Raw genomic sequence first — 13,838 nt, 5'->3', positions numbered from 1 at the left:
AAGTATGCTTTGGGAAAGCAGATGTAGAGGGACCCTCTCCCCACTGCAGAACCCAGGAAAAGGATAAGGATAAAGATCAGGGGGCGGGGTAGACCATGATAAGCAGGAAGGAAGGGAGAGTTAGGGGCGGGAATGCAGGGCAATGGACTTGATCAAAGGTAAAGGAAGGGGCTGAAGGAAATTCTGGCCAAAAATCCCTATGTGTAGCATCCTCTACCATCCCAACTGGATATGAATTGATCCACTACCGGCAAGCATCGTTCACCTGTTCACGGACCGATACCTACGTGTGGAGAGAGCCTACGTGAATTTTTCACGATTTCTGTGTTTAAACAACAAATGGAAACCGGTCTGTTTGCCCAGTGCGATGTCCATTAGTTCCCTGTTGAAAATCACAGTGGGTGCGCAGTGCTTTAGCAGTATTCTACAGTTTTATGTCTTTTCCAGGAAGGCAACGACACCCACTCATGGTGGAAAAACAGTCTGCCCCTCTTTGGCAAAAAAACCTTGATCATTTTTACATCAAACCCTAACCCTAACCCTAGCTTTAAACCTCTGGTCCAAACCCATAACGAAAGGCAATCCAAAACAAGACAAGCACCTCATTTGTGGAATTAAAACACACTCTCCAATTGGCAGTTGCTTGAAGGCTTTTTCCTCTGAGCTAGGTTTAGGGACAGAATTTAGAATTTGGTAACAAATCAAAAACAACGTGTCAAAAGAGGGTGTCGCTAACGGAGCTCTTACATGCTACATCAAAATGCGTCAGCACAAATCATAGCACTTTTTTTCAATGAATGATTATAAGCACACTGGTCACAAAGTAGGACTCATTCCTCAAAAGCTACCAGTTGATGAGGTGCCAGCCACTTTGTCGTTCGCCGCGGACGTCCGCGACACCCAGCCAAACAAAACGAGACGTCGCGCTGTGCCACCGCCGCCACCGTCCAGACAAAGGTATTACTGAACTATGCAGTTGTTTCTCTGCAACAGAGAAACTGCTCAAGCCACCGTCCTTTTATGCGTACCTCTCTTTCAACAAAGCACCTCAGGGGAGAGCGCGAACGCAGTCCCCCACTACCAGAAATTATGCAGTCGAGATTCCCGCGTTTGCGGAATTCGCAAGGGTCAGCACAGCCCAAGTGCAATGACTGAGCCTCGCCTTGGGCGAACCACCTTCCTGATCGTGGTCTCACCCCTGCTAGGTAAGTATGCTTTGGGAAAGCAGATGTAGAGGGACCCTCTCCCCACTGCAGAACCCAGGAAAAGGATAAGGATAAAGATCAGGGGGCGGGGTAGACCATGACAAGCAGGAAGGAAGGGAGAGTTAGGGGGCGGGATTGCAGGGCAATGGACTTGATCAAAGGTAAAGGAAGGGGCTGAAGGAAATTCTGGTCAAAAATCCCTATGTGTAGCATCCTCTACCATCCCAACTGGATATGAATTGATCCACTACCGGCAAGCATCGTTCACCCGTTCACGGACCGATACCTACGTGTGGAGAGAGCCTACGTGAATTTTTCACGATTTCTGTGTTTAAACAACAAATGGAAACCGGTCTGTTTGCCCAGTGCGATGTCCATTAGTTCCCTGTTGAAAATCACAGTGGGTGCGCAGTGCTTTAGCAGTATTCTACAGTTTTATGTCTTTTCCAGGAAGGCAACGACACCCACTCATGGTGGAAAAACAGTCTGCCCCTCTTTGGCAAAAAAACCTTGATCATTTTTACATCAAACCCTAACCCTAACCCTAGCTTTAAACCTCTGGTCCAAACCCATAACGAAAGGCAATCCAAAACAAGACAAGCACCTCATTTGTGGAATTAAAACACACTCTCCAATTGGCAGTTGCTTGAAGGCTTTTTCCTCTGAGCTAGGTTTAGGGACAGAATTTAGAATTTGGTAACAAATCAAAAACAACGTGTCAAAAGAGGGTGTCGCTAACGGAGCTCTTACATGCTACATCAAAATGCGTCAGCACAAATCATAGCACTTTTTTTCAATGAATGATTATAAGCACACTGGTCACAAAGTAGGACTCATTCCTCAAAAGCTACCAGTTGATGAGGTGCCAGCCACTTTGTCGTTCGCCGCGGACGTCCGCGACACCCAGCCAAACAAAACGAGACGTCGCGCTGTGCCACCGCCGCCACCGTCCAGACAAAGGTATTACTGAACTATGCAGTTGTTTCTCTGCAACAGAGAAACTGCTCAAGCCACCGTCCTTTTATGCGTACCTCTCTTTCAACAAAGCACCTCAGGGGAGAGCGCGAACGCAGTCCCCCACTACCAGAAATTATGCAGTCGAGATTCCCGCGTTTGCGGAATTCGCAAGGGTCAGCACAGCCCAAGTGCAATGACTGAGCCTCGCCTTGGGCGAACCACCTTCCTGATCGTGGTCTCACCCCTGCTAGGTAAGTATGCTTTGGGAAAGCAGATGTAGAGGGACCCTCTCCCCACTGCAGAACCCAGGAAAAGGATAAGGATAAAGATCAGGGGGCGGGGTAGACCATGACAAGCAGGAAGGAAGGGAGAGTTAGGGGGCGGGATTGCAGGGCAATGGACTTGATCAAAGGTAAAGGAAGGGGCTGAAGGAAATTCTGGTCAAAAATCCCTATGTGTAGCATCCTCTACCATCCCAACTGGATATGAATTGATCCACTACCGGCAAGCATCGTTCACCCGTTCACGGACCGATACCTACGTGTGGAGAGAGCCTACGTGAATTTTTCACGATTTCTGTATTTAAACAACAAATGGAAACCGGTCTGTTTGCCCAGTGCGATGTCCATTAGTTCCCTGTTGAAAATCACAGTGGGTGCGCAGTGCTTTAGCAGTATTCTACAGTTTTATGTCTTTTCCAGGAAGGCAACGACACCCACTCATGGTGGAAAAACAGTCTGCCCCTCTCTGGCAAAAAAACCTTGATCATTTTTACATCAAACCCTAACCCTAACCCTAGCTTTAAACCTCTGGTCCAAACCCATAACGAAAGGCAATCCAAAACAAGACAAGCACCTCATTTGTGGAATTAAAACACACTCTCCAATTGGCAGTTGCTTGAAGGCTTTTTCCTCTGAGCTAGGTTTAGGGACAGAATTTAGAATTTGGTAACAAATCAAAAACAACGTGTCAAAAGAGGGTGTCGCTAACGGAGCTCTTACATGCTACATCAAAATGCGTCAGCACAAATCATAGCACTTTTTTTCAATGAATGATTATAAGCACACTGGTCACAAAGTAGGACTCATTCCTCAAAAGCTACCAGTTGATGAGGTGCCAGCCACTTTGTCGTTCGCCGCGGACGTCCGCGACACCCAGCCAAACAAAACGAGACGTCGCGCTGTGCCACCGCCGCCACCGTCCAGACAAAGGTATTACTGAACTATGCAGTTGTTTCTCTGCAACAGAGAAACTGCTCAAGCCACCGTCCTTTTATGCGTACCTCTCTTTCAACAAAGCACCTCAGGGGAGAGCGCGAACGCAGTCCCCCACTACCAGAAATTATGCAGTCGAGATTCCCGCGTTTGCGGAATTCGCAAGGGTCAGCACAGCCCAAGTGCAATGACTGAGCCTCGCCTTGGGCGAACCACCTTCCTGATCGTGGTCTCACCCCTGCTAGGTAAGTATGCTTTGGGAAAGCAGATGTAGAGGGACCCTCTCCCCACTGCAGAACCCAGGAAAAGGATAAGGATAAAGATCAGGGGGCGGGGTAGACCATGACAAGCAGGAAGGAAGGGAGAGTTAGGGGGCGGGATTGCAGGGCAATGGACTTGATCAAAGGTAAAGGAAGGGGCTGAAGGAAATTCTGGTCAAAAATCCCTATGTGTAGCATCCTCTACCATCCCAACTGGATATGAATTGATCCACTACCGGCAAGCATCGTTCACCCGTTCACGGACCGATACCTACGTGTGGAGAGAGCCTACGTGAATTTTTCACGATTTCTGTATTTAAACAACAAATGGAAACCGGTCTGTTTGCCCAGTGCGATGTCCATTAGTTCCCTGTTGAAAATCACAGTGGGTGCGCAGTGCTTTAGCAGTATTCTACAGTTTTATGTCTTTTCCAGGAAGGCAACGACACCCACTCATGGTGGAAAAACAGTCTGCCCCTCTTTGGCAAAAAAACCTTGATCATTTTTACATCAAACCCTAACCCTAACCCTAGCTTTAAACCTCTGGTCCAAACCCATAACGAAAGGCAATCCAAAACAAGACAAGCACCTCATTTGTGGAATTAAAACACACTCTCCAATTGGCAGTTGCTTGAAGGCTTTTTCCTCTGAGCTAGGTTTAGGGACAGAATTTAGAATTTGGTAACAAATCAAAAACAACGTGTCAAAAGAGGGTGTCGCTAACGGAGCTCTTACATGCTACATCAAAATGCGTCAGCACAAATCATAGCACTTTTTTTCAATGAATGATTATAAGCACACTGGTCACAAAGTAGGACTCATTCCTCAAAAGCTACCAGTTGATGAGGTGCCAGCCACTTTGTCGTTCGCCGCGGACGTCCGCGACACCCAGCCAAACAAAACGAGACGTCGCGCTGTGCCACCGCCGCCACCGTCCAGACAAAGGTATTACTGAACTATGCAGTTGTTTCTCTGCAACAGAGAAACTGCTCAAGCCACCGTCCTTTTATGCGTACCTCTCTTTCAACAAAGCACCTCAGGGGAGAGCGCGAACGCAGTCCCCCACTACCAGAAATTATGCAGTCGAGATTCCCGCGTTTGCGGAATTCGCAAGGGTCAGCACAGCCCAAGTGCAATGACTGAGCCTCGCCTTGGGCGAACCACCTTCCTGATCGTGGTCTCACCCCTGCTAGGTAAGTATGCTTTGGGAAAGCAGATGTAGAGGGACCCTCTCCCCACTGCAGAACCCAGGAAAAGGATAAGGATAAAGATCAGGGGGCGGGGTAGACCATGACAAGCAGGAAGGAAGGGAGAGTTAGGGGGCGGGATTGCAGGGCAATGGACTTGATCAAAGGTAAAGGAAGGGGCTGAAGGAAATTCTGGTCAAAAATCCCTATGTGTAGCATCCTCTACCATCCCAACTGGATATGAATTGATCCACTACCGGCAAGCATCGTTCACCCGTTCACGGACCGATACCTACGTGTGGAGAGAGCCTACGTGAATTTTTCACGATTTCTGTATTTAAACAACAAATGGAAACCGGTCTGTTTGCCCAGTGCGATGTCCATTAGTTCCCTGTTGAAAATCACAGTGGGTGCGCAGTGCTTTAGCAGTATTCTACAGTTTTATGTCTTTTCCAGGAAGGCAACGACACCCACTCATGGTGGAAAAACAGTCTGCCCCTCTCTGGCAAAAAAACCTTGATCATTTTTACATCAAACCCTAACCCTAACCCTAGCTTTAAACCTCTGGTCCAAACCCATAACGAAAGGCAATCCAAAACAAGACAAGCACCTCATTTGTGGAATTAAAACACACTCTCCAATTGGCAGTTGCTTGAAGGCTTTTTCCTCTGAGCTAGGTTTAGGGACAGAATTTAGAATTTGGTAACAAATCAAAAACAACGTGTCAAAAGAGGGTGTCGCTAACGGAGCTCTTACATGCTACATCAAAATGCGTCAGTACAAATCACAGCACTTTTTTTCAATGAATGATTATAAGCACACTGGTCACAAAGTAGGACTCATTCCTCAAAAGCTACCAGTTGATGAGGTGCCAGCCACTTTGTCGTTCGCCGCGGACGTCCGCGACACCCAGCCAAACAAAACGAGACGTCGCGCTGTACCACCGCCGCCACCGTCCAGACAAAGGTATTACTGAACTATGCAGTTGTTTCTCTGCAACAGAGAAACTGCTCAAGCCACCGTCCTTTTATGCGTACCTCTCTTTCAACAAAGCACCTCAGGGGAGAGCGCGAACGCAGTCCCCCACTACCAGAAATTATGCAGTCGAGATTCCCGCATTTGGGGAATTCGCAAGGGTCAGTACAGCCCAAGTGCAATGACTGAGCCTCGCCTTGGGCGAACCACCTTCCTGATCATGGTCTCACCCCTGCCAGGTAAGTATGCTTTGGGAAAGCAGATGTAGAGGGACCCTCTCCCCACTGCAGAACACAGGAAAAGGATAAGGATAAAGATCAGGGGGCGGGGTAGACCATGACAAGCAGGAAGGAAGGGAGAGTTAGGGGGCGGGATTGCAGGGCAATGGACTTGATCAAAGGTAAGGGAAGGGGCTGAAGGAAATTCTGGTCAAAAATCCCTATGTGTAGCACCCTCTACCATCCCCACTGGATATGAATTGATCCACTACCGGCAAGCATCGTTCACCTGATCACGGACCGATACCTACGTGTGGAGAGAGCCTACGTGAATTTTTCACGATTTCTGTATTTAAACAACAAATGGAAACCGGTCTGTTTGCCCAGTGCGATGTCCATTAGTTCCCTGTGGAAAATCACAGTGGGTGCGCAGTGCTTTAGCAGTATTCTACAGTTTTATGTCTTTTCCAGGAAGGCAACGACACCCACTCATGGTGGAAAAACAGTCTGCCCCTCTCTGGCAAAAAAACCTTGATCATTTTTACATCAAACCCTAACCCTAACCCTAGCTTTAAACCTCTGGTCCAAACCCATAACGAAAGGCAATCCAAAACAAGACAAGCACCTCATTTGTGGAATTAAAACACACTCTCCAATTGGCAGTTGCTTGAAGGCTTTTTCCTCTGAGCTAGGTTTAGGGACAGAATTTAGAATTTGGTAACAAATCAAAAACAACGTGTCAAAAGAGGGTGTCGCTAACGGAGCTCTTACATGCTACATCAAAATGCGTCAGTACAAATCACAGCACTTTTTTTCAATGAATGATTATAAGCACACTGGTCACAAAGTAGGACTCATTCCTCCAAAGCTACCAGTTGATGAGGTGCCAGCCACTTTGTCGTTCGCCGCGGACGTCCGCGACACCCAGCCAAACAAAACGAGACGTCGCGCTGTGCCACCGCCGCCACCGTCCAGACAAAGGCATTACTGAACTATGCAGTTGTTTCTCTGCAACAGAGAAACTGCTCAAGCCACCGTCCTTTTATGCGTACCTCTCTTTCAACAAAGCACCTCAGGGGAGAGCGCGAACGCAGTCCCCCAGTACCAGAAATTATGCAGTCGAGATTCCCTCATTTGGGGAATTCGCAAGGGTCAGCACAGCCCAAGTGCAATGACTGAGCCTCGCCTTGGGCGAACCACCTTCCTGATCCTGGTCTCACCCCTGCCAGGTAAGTATGCTTTAGGAAAGCAGATGTAGAGGGACCCTCTCCCCACTGCAGAACACAGGAAAAGGATAAGGATAAAGATCAGGGGGCGGGGTAGACCATGACAAGCAGGAAGGAAGGGAGAGTTAGGGGGCGGGATTGCAGGGCAACGGACTTGATCAAAGGTAAGGGAAGGGGCTGAAGGAAATTCTGGTCAAAAATCCCTATGTGTAGCACCCTCTACCATCCCCACTGGATATGAATTGATCCACTACCGGCAAGTATCGTTCACCCGATCACGGACCGATACCTACGTGTGGAGAGAGCCTACTTGAATTTTTCACGATTTCTGTATTTAAACAACAAATGGAAACCGGTCTGTTTGCCCAGTGCGATGTCCATTAGTTCCCTGTGGAAAATCACAGTGGGTGCGCAGTGCTTTAGCAGTATTCTACAGTTTTATGTCTTTTCCAGGAAGGCAACGACACCCACTCATGGTGGAAAAACAGTCTGCCCCTCTCTGGCAAAAAAACCTTGATCATTTTTACATCAAACCCTAACCCTAACCCTAGCTTTAAACCTCTGGTCCAAACCCATAACGAAAGGCAATCCAAAACAAGACAAGCACCTCATTTGTGGAATTAAAACACACTCTCCAATTGGCAGTTGCTTGAAGGCTTTTTCCTCTGAGCTAGGTTTAGGGACAGAATTTAGAATTTGGTAACAAATCAAAAACAACGTGTCAAAAGAGGGTGTCGCTAACGGAGCTCTTACATGCTACATCAAAATGCGTCAGTACAAATCACAGCACTTTTTTTCAATGAATGATTATAAGCACACTGGTCACAAAGTAGGACTCATTCCTCAAAAGCTACCAGTTGATGAGGTGCCAGCCACTTTGTCGTTCGCCGCAGACGTCCGCGACACCCAGCCAAACAAAACAAAACGTCGCGCTGTGCCACCGCCGCCACCGTCCAGACAAAGGCATTACTGAACTATGCAGTTGTTTCTCTGCAACAGAGAAACTGCTCAAGCCACCGTCCTTTTATGCGTACCTCTCTTTCAACAAAGCACCTCAGGGGAGAGCGCGAACGCAGTCCCCCACTACCAGAAATTATGCAGTCGAGATTCCCTCATTTGGGGAATTCGCAAGGGTCAGCACAGCCCAAGTGCAATGACTGAGCCTCGCCTTGGGCGAACCACCTTCCTGATCATGGTCTCACCCCTGCCAGGTAAGTATGCTTTGGGAAAGCAGATGTAGAGGGACCCTCTCCCCACTGCAGAACACAGGAAAAGGATAAGGATAAAGATCAGGGGGCGGGGTAGACCATGACAAGCAGGAAGGAAGGGAGAGTTAGGGGGCGGGATTGCAGGGCAACGGACTTGATCAAAGGTAAGGGAAGGGGCTGAAGGAAATTCTGGTCAAAAATCCCTATGTGTAGCACCCTCTACCATCCCCACTGGATATGAATTGATCCACTACCGGCAAGCATCGTTCACCCGATCACGGACCGATACCTACGTGTGGAGAGAGCCTACGTGAATTTTTCACGATTTCTGTATTTAAACAACAAATGGAAACCGGTCTGTTTGCCCAGTGCGATGTCCATTAGTTCCCTGTGGAAAATCACAGTGGGTGCGCAGTGCTTTAGCAGTATTCTCCAGTTTTATGTCTTTTCCAGGAAGGCAACGACACCCACTCATGGTGGAAAAACAGTCTGCCCCTCTCTGGCAAAAAAACCTTGATCATTTTTACATCAAACCCTAACCCTAACCCTAGCTTTAAACCTCTGGTCCAAACCCATAACGAAAGGCAATCCAAAACAAGACAAGCACCTCATTTGTGGAATTAAAACACACTCTCCAATTGGCAGTTGCTTGAAGGCTTTTTCCTCTGAGCTAGGTTTAGGGACAGAATTTAGAATTTGGTAACAAATCAAAAACAACGTGTCAAAAGAGGGTGTCGCTAACGGAGCTCTTACATGCTACATCAAAATGCGTCAGTACAAATCACAGCACTTTTTTTCAATGAATGATTATAAGCACACTGGTCACAAAGTAGGACTCATTCCTCCAAAGCTACCAGTTGATGAGGTGCCAGCCACTTTGTCGTTCGCCGCGGACGTCCGCGACACCCAGCCAAACAAAACGAGACGTCGCGCTGTGCCACCGCCGCCACCGTCCAGACAAAGGTATTACTGAACTATGCAGTTGTTTGCAACAGAGAAACTGCTCAAGCCACCGTCCTTTTATGCGTACCTCTCTTTCAACAAAGTACCTCAGGGGAGAGCGCGAACGCAGTCCCCCACTACCAGAAATTATGCAGTCGAGATTCCCGCATTTGGGGAATTCGCAAGGGTCAGCACAGCCCAAGTGCAATGACTGAGCCTCGCTTTGGGCGAACCACCTTCCTGATCATAGTCTCACCCCTGCCAGGTAAGTATGCTTTGGGAAAGCAGATGTAGAGGGACCCTCTCCCCACTGCAGAACACAGGAAAAGGATAAGGATAAAGATCAGGGGGCGGGGTAGACCATGACAAGCAGGAAGGAAGGGAGAGTTAGGGGGCGGGATTGCAGGGCAATGGACTTGATCAAAGGTAAGGGAAGGGGCTGAAGGAAATTCTGGTCAAAAATCCCTATGTGTAGCACCCTCTACCATCCCCACTGGATATGAATTGATCCACTACCGGCAAGCATCGTTCACCCGATCACGGACCGATACCTACGTGTGGAGAGAGCCTACGTGAATTTTTCACGATATCTGTATTTAAACAACAAATGGAAACCGGTCTGTTTGCCCAGTGCGATGTCCATTAGTTCCCTGTGGAAAATCACAGTGGGTGCGCAGTGCTTTAGCAGTATTCTACAGTTTTATGTCTTTTCTAGGAAGGCAACGACACCCACTCATGGTGGAAAAACAGTCTGCCCCTCTCTGGCAAAAAAACCTTGATCATTTTTACATCAAACCCTAAACCTAACCCTAGCTTTAAACCTCTGGTCCAAACCCATAACGAAAGGCAATCCAAAACAAGACAAGCACCTCATTTGTGGAATTAAAACACACTCTCCAATTGGCAGTTGCTTGAAGGCTTTTTCCTCTGAGCTAGGTTTAGGGACAGAAATTAGAATTTGGTAACAAATCAAAAACAACGTGTCAAAAGAGGGTGTCGCTAACGGAGCTCTTACATGCTACATCAAAATGCGTCAGTACAAATCACAGCACTTTTTTTCAATGAATGATTATAAGCACACTGGTCACAAAGTAGGACTCATTCCTCCAAAGCTACCAGTTGATGAGGTGCCAGCCACTTTGTCGTTCGCCGCGGACGTCCGCGACACCCAGCCAAACAAAACGAGACGTCGCGCTGTACCACCGCCGCCACCGTCCAGACAAAGGCATTACTGAACTATGCAGTTGTTTCTCTGCAACAGAGAAACTGCTCAAGCCACCGTCCTTTTATGCGTACCTCTCTTTCAACAAAACACCTCAGGGGAGAGCGCGAACGCAGTCCCCCACTACCAGAAATTATGCAGTCGAGATTCCCGCATTTGGGGAATTCGCAAGGGTCAGCACAGCCCAAGTGCAATGACTGAGCCTCGACTTGGGCGAACCACCTTCCTGATCATGGTCTCACCCCTGCCAGGTAAGTATGCTTTGGGAAAGCAGATGTAGAGGGACCCTCTCCCCACTGCAGAACACAGGAAAAGGATAAGGATAAAGATCAGGGGGCGGGGTAGACCATGACAAGCAGGAAGGAAGGGAGAGTTAGGGGGCGGGATTGCAGGGCAATGGACTTGATCAAAGGTAAGGGAAGGGGCTGAAGGAAATTCTGGTCAAAAATCCCTATGTGTAGCACCCTCTACCATCCCCACTGGATATGAATTGATCCACTACCGGCAAGCATCGTTCACCCGATCACGGACCGATACCTACGTGTGGAGAGAGCCTACGTGAATTTTTCACGATATCTGTATTTAAACAACAAATGGAAACCGGTCTGTTTGCCCAGTGCGATGTCCATTAGTTCCCTGTGGAAAATCACAGTGGGTGCGCAGTGCTTTAGCAGTATTCTACAGTTTTATGTCTTTTCTAGGAAGGCAACGACACCCACTCATGGTGGAAAAACAGTCTGCCCCTCTCTGGCAAAAAAACCTTGATCATTTTTACATCAAACCCTAAACCTAACCCTAGCTTTAAACCTCTGGTCCAAACCCATAACGAAAGGCAATCCAAAACAAGACAAGCACCTCATTTGTGGAATTAAAACACACTCTCCAATTGGCAGTTGCTTGAAGGCTTTTTCCTCTGAGCTAGGTTTAGGGACAGAAATTAGAATTTGGTAACAAATCAAAAACAACGTGTCAAAAGAGGGTGTCGCTAACGGAGCTCTTACATGCTACATCAAAATGCGTCAGTACAAATCACAGCACTTTTTTTCAATGAATGATTATAAGCACACTGGTCACAAAGTAGGACTCATTCCTCCAAAGCTACCAGTTGATGAGGTGCCAGCCACTTTGTCGTTCGCCGCGGACGTCCGCGACACCCAGCCAAACAAAACGAGACGTCGCGCTGTACCACCGCCGCCACCGTCCAGACAAAGGCATTACTGAACTATGCAGTTGTTTCTCTGCAACAGAGAAACTGCTCAAGCCACCGTCCTTTTATGCGTACCTCTCTTTCAACAAAGCACCTCAGGGGAGAGCGCGAACGCAGTCCCCCACTACCAGAAATTATGCAGTCGAGATTCCCGCATTTGGGGAATTCGCAAGGGTCAGCACAGCCCAAGTGCAATGACTGAGCCTCGACTTGGGCGAACCACCTTCCTGATCATGGTCTCACCCCTGCCAGGTAAGTATGCTTTGGGAAAGCAGATGTAGAGGGACCCTCTCCCCACTGCAGAACACAGGAAAAGGATAAGGATAAAGAGCAGGGGGCGGGGTAGACCATGACAAGCAGGAAGGAAGGGAGAGTTAGGGGGCGGGATTGCAGGGCAATGGACTTGATCAAAGGTAAGGGAAGGGGCTGAAGGAAATTCTGGTCAAAAATCCCTATGTGTAGCACCCTCTACCATCCCCACTGGATATGAATTGATCCACTACCGGCAAGCATCGTTCACCCGATCACGGACCGATACCTACGTGTGGAGAGAGCCTACGTGAATTTTTCACGATTTCTGTATTTAAACAACAAATGGAAACCGGTCTGTTTGCCCAGTGCAATGTCCATTAGTTCCCTGTGGAAAATCACAGTGGGTGCGCAGTGCTTTAGCAGTATTCTACAGTTTTATGTCTTTTCCAGGAAGGCAACGACACCCACTCATGGTGGAAAAACAGTCTGCCCCTCTCTGGCAAAAAAACCTTGATCATTTTTACATCAAACCCTAACCCTAACCCTAGCTTTAAACCTCTGGTCCAAACCCATAACGAAAGGCAATCCAAAACAAGACAAGCACCTCATTTGTGGAATTAAAACACACTCTCCAATTGGCAGTTGCTTGAAGGCTTTTTCCTCTGAGCTAGGTTTAGGGACAGAATTTAGAATTTGGTAACAAATCAAAAACAACGTGTCAAAAGAGGGTGTCGCTAACGGAGCTCTTACATGCTACATCAAAATGCGTCAGTACAAATCACAGCACTTTTTTTCAATGAATGATTATAAGCACACTGGTCACAAAGTAGGACTCATTCCTCAAAAGCTACCAGTTGATGAGGTGCCAGCCACTTTGTCGTTCGCCGCGGACGTCCGCGACACCCAGCCAAACAAAACGAGACGTCGCGCTGTACCACCGCCGCCACCGTCCAGACAAAGGTATTACTGAACTATGCAGTTGTTTCTCTGCAACAGAGAAACTGCTCAAGCCACCGTCCTTTTATGCGTACCTCTCTTTCAACAAAGCACCTCAGGGGAGAGCGCGAACGCAGTCCCCCACTACCAGAAATTATGCAGTCGAGATTCCCGCATTTGGGGAATTCGCAAGGGTCAGCACAGCCCAAGTGCAATGACTGAGCCTCGCCTTGGGCGAACCACCTTCCTGATCGTGGTCTCACCCCTGCCAGGTAAGTATGCTTTGGGAAAGCAGATGTAGAGGGACCCTCTCCCCACTGCAGAACACAGGAAAAGGATAAGGATAAAGAGCAGGGGGCGGGGTAGACCATGACAAGCAGGAAGGAAGGGAGAGTTAGGGGGCGGGATTGCAGGGCAATGGACTTGATCAAAGGTAAGGGAAGGGGCTGAAGGAAATTCTGGTCAAAAATCCCTATGTGTAGCACCCTCTACCATCCCCACTGGATATGAATTGATCCACTACCGGCAAGCATCGTTCACCCGATCACGGACCGATACCTACGTGTGGAGAGAGCCTACGTGAATTTTTCACGATTTCTGTATTTAAACAACAAATGGAAACCGGTCTGTTTGCCCAGTGCAATGTCCATTAGTTCCCTGTGGAAAATCACAGTGGGTGCGCAGTGCTTTAGCAGTATTCTACAGTTTTATGTCTTTTCCAGGAAGGCAACGACACCCACTCATGGTGGAAAAACAGTCTGCCCCTCTCTGGCAAAAAAACCTTGATCATTTTTACATCAAACCCTAACCCTAACCCTAGCTTTAAACC

The 13,838-nt window shown here is 48.1% G+C and overlaps 12 non-coding genes across 12 annotated transcripts in view; all 12 read right to left on the bottom strand.

Moving 5' to 3' along the window:
• LOC145656433 (U1 spliceosomal RNA) overlaps positions 1–6 on the bottom strand; it is a 164-nt gene extending 158 nt beyond the window's left edge. Inside the window, exon 1 of the small nuclear RNA XR_014122105.1 lies at positions 1–6. This exon is cut by the window's left edge and continues 158 nt beyond it. This is a non-coding gene — a small nuclear RNA (U1 spliceosomal RNA).
• Positions 7–1,049: 1,043 nt separating this feature from the next.
• On the bottom strand, positions 1,050–1,213 carry LOC145656368 (U1 spliceosomal RNA). The gene has a single exon (XR_014122040.1). It is a non-coding gene; the product is annotated as a U1 spliceosomal RNA (small nuclear RNA).
• Positions 1,214–2,257: 1,044 nt separating this feature from the next.
• On the bottom strand, positions 2,258–2,421 carry LOC145656367 (U1 spliceosomal RNA). Its single transcript, XR_014122039.1, has one exon. It is a non-coding gene; the product is annotated as a U1 spliceosomal RNA (small nuclear RNA).
• Positions 2,422–3,465: 1,044 nt separating this feature from the next.
• LOC145656366 (U1 spliceosomal RNA) lies at positions 3,466–3,629 on the bottom strand. Its single transcript, XR_014122038.1, has one exon. It is a non-coding gene; the product is annotated as a U1 spliceosomal RNA (small nuclear RNA).
• A 1,044-nt stretch (positions 3,630–4,673) lies between these two features.
• Positions 4,674–4,837, bottom strand: LOC145656365 (U1 spliceosomal RNA). Its single transcript, XR_014122037.1, has one exon. It is a non-coding gene; the product is annotated as a U1 spliceosomal RNA (small nuclear RNA).
• A 1,044-nt stretch (positions 4,838–5,881) lies between these two features.
• LOC145656277 (U1 spliceosomal RNA) lies at positions 5,882–6,045 on the bottom strand. The gene has a single exon (XR_014121949.1). It is a non-coding gene; the product is annotated as a U1 spliceosomal RNA (small nuclear RNA).
• A 1,044-nt stretch (positions 6,046–7,089) lies between these two features.
• Positions 7,090–7,253, bottom strand: LOC145656378 (U1 spliceosomal RNA). Its single transcript, XR_014122050.1, has one exon. It is a non-coding gene; the product is annotated as a U1 spliceosomal RNA (small nuclear RNA).
• A 1,044-nt stretch (positions 7,254–8,297) lies between these two features.
• LOC145656231 (U1 spliceosomal RNA) lies at positions 8,298–8,461 on the bottom strand. The gene has a single exon (XR_014121898.1). It is a non-coding gene; the product is annotated as a U1 spliceosomal RNA (small nuclear RNA).
• A 1,040-nt stretch (positions 8,462–9,501) lies between these two features.
• Positions 9,502–9,665, bottom strand: LOC145656364 (U1 spliceosomal RNA). Its single transcript, XR_014122036.1, has one exon. It is a non-coding gene; the product is annotated as a U1 spliceosomal RNA (small nuclear RNA).
• Positions 9,666–10,709: 1,044 nt separating this feature from the next.
• Positions 10,710–10,873, bottom strand: LOC145656309 (U1 spliceosomal RNA). Its single transcript, XR_014121981.1, has one exon. It is a non-coding gene; the product is annotated as a U1 spliceosomal RNA (small nuclear RNA).
• A 1,044-nt stretch (positions 10,874–11,917) lies between these two features.
• LOC145656308 (U1 spliceosomal RNA) lies at positions 11,918–12,081 on the bottom strand. Its single transcript, XR_014121980.1, has one exon. It is a non-coding gene; the product is annotated as a U1 spliceosomal RNA (small nuclear RNA).
• A 1,044-nt stretch (positions 12,082–13,125) lies between these two features.
• LOC145656423 (U1 spliceosomal RNA) lies at positions 13,126–13,289 on the bottom strand. The gene has a single exon (XR_014122095.1). It is a non-coding gene; the product is annotated as a U1 spliceosomal RNA (small nuclear RNA).
• Between the last annotated feature and the right edge of the window lie 549 nt (positions 13,290–13,838).

The sequence above is a fragment of the Electrophorus electricus genome, unplaced genomic scaffold (assembly GCF_041902795.1).
Source record: "Electrophorus electricus isolate QZ-2024a unplaced genomic scaffold, ASM4190279v1 Scaffold66, whole genome shotgun sequence".
In the NCBI taxonomy this organism is placed as follows: domain Eukaryota; kingdom Metazoa; phylum Chordata; class Actinopteri; order Gymnotiformes; family Gymnotidae; genus Electrophorus; species Electrophorus electricus.
The sequence above is the reverse complement of the archived record's forward strand: the minus strand, read 5'-3'. Positions and strand labels throughout refer to the sequence as shown.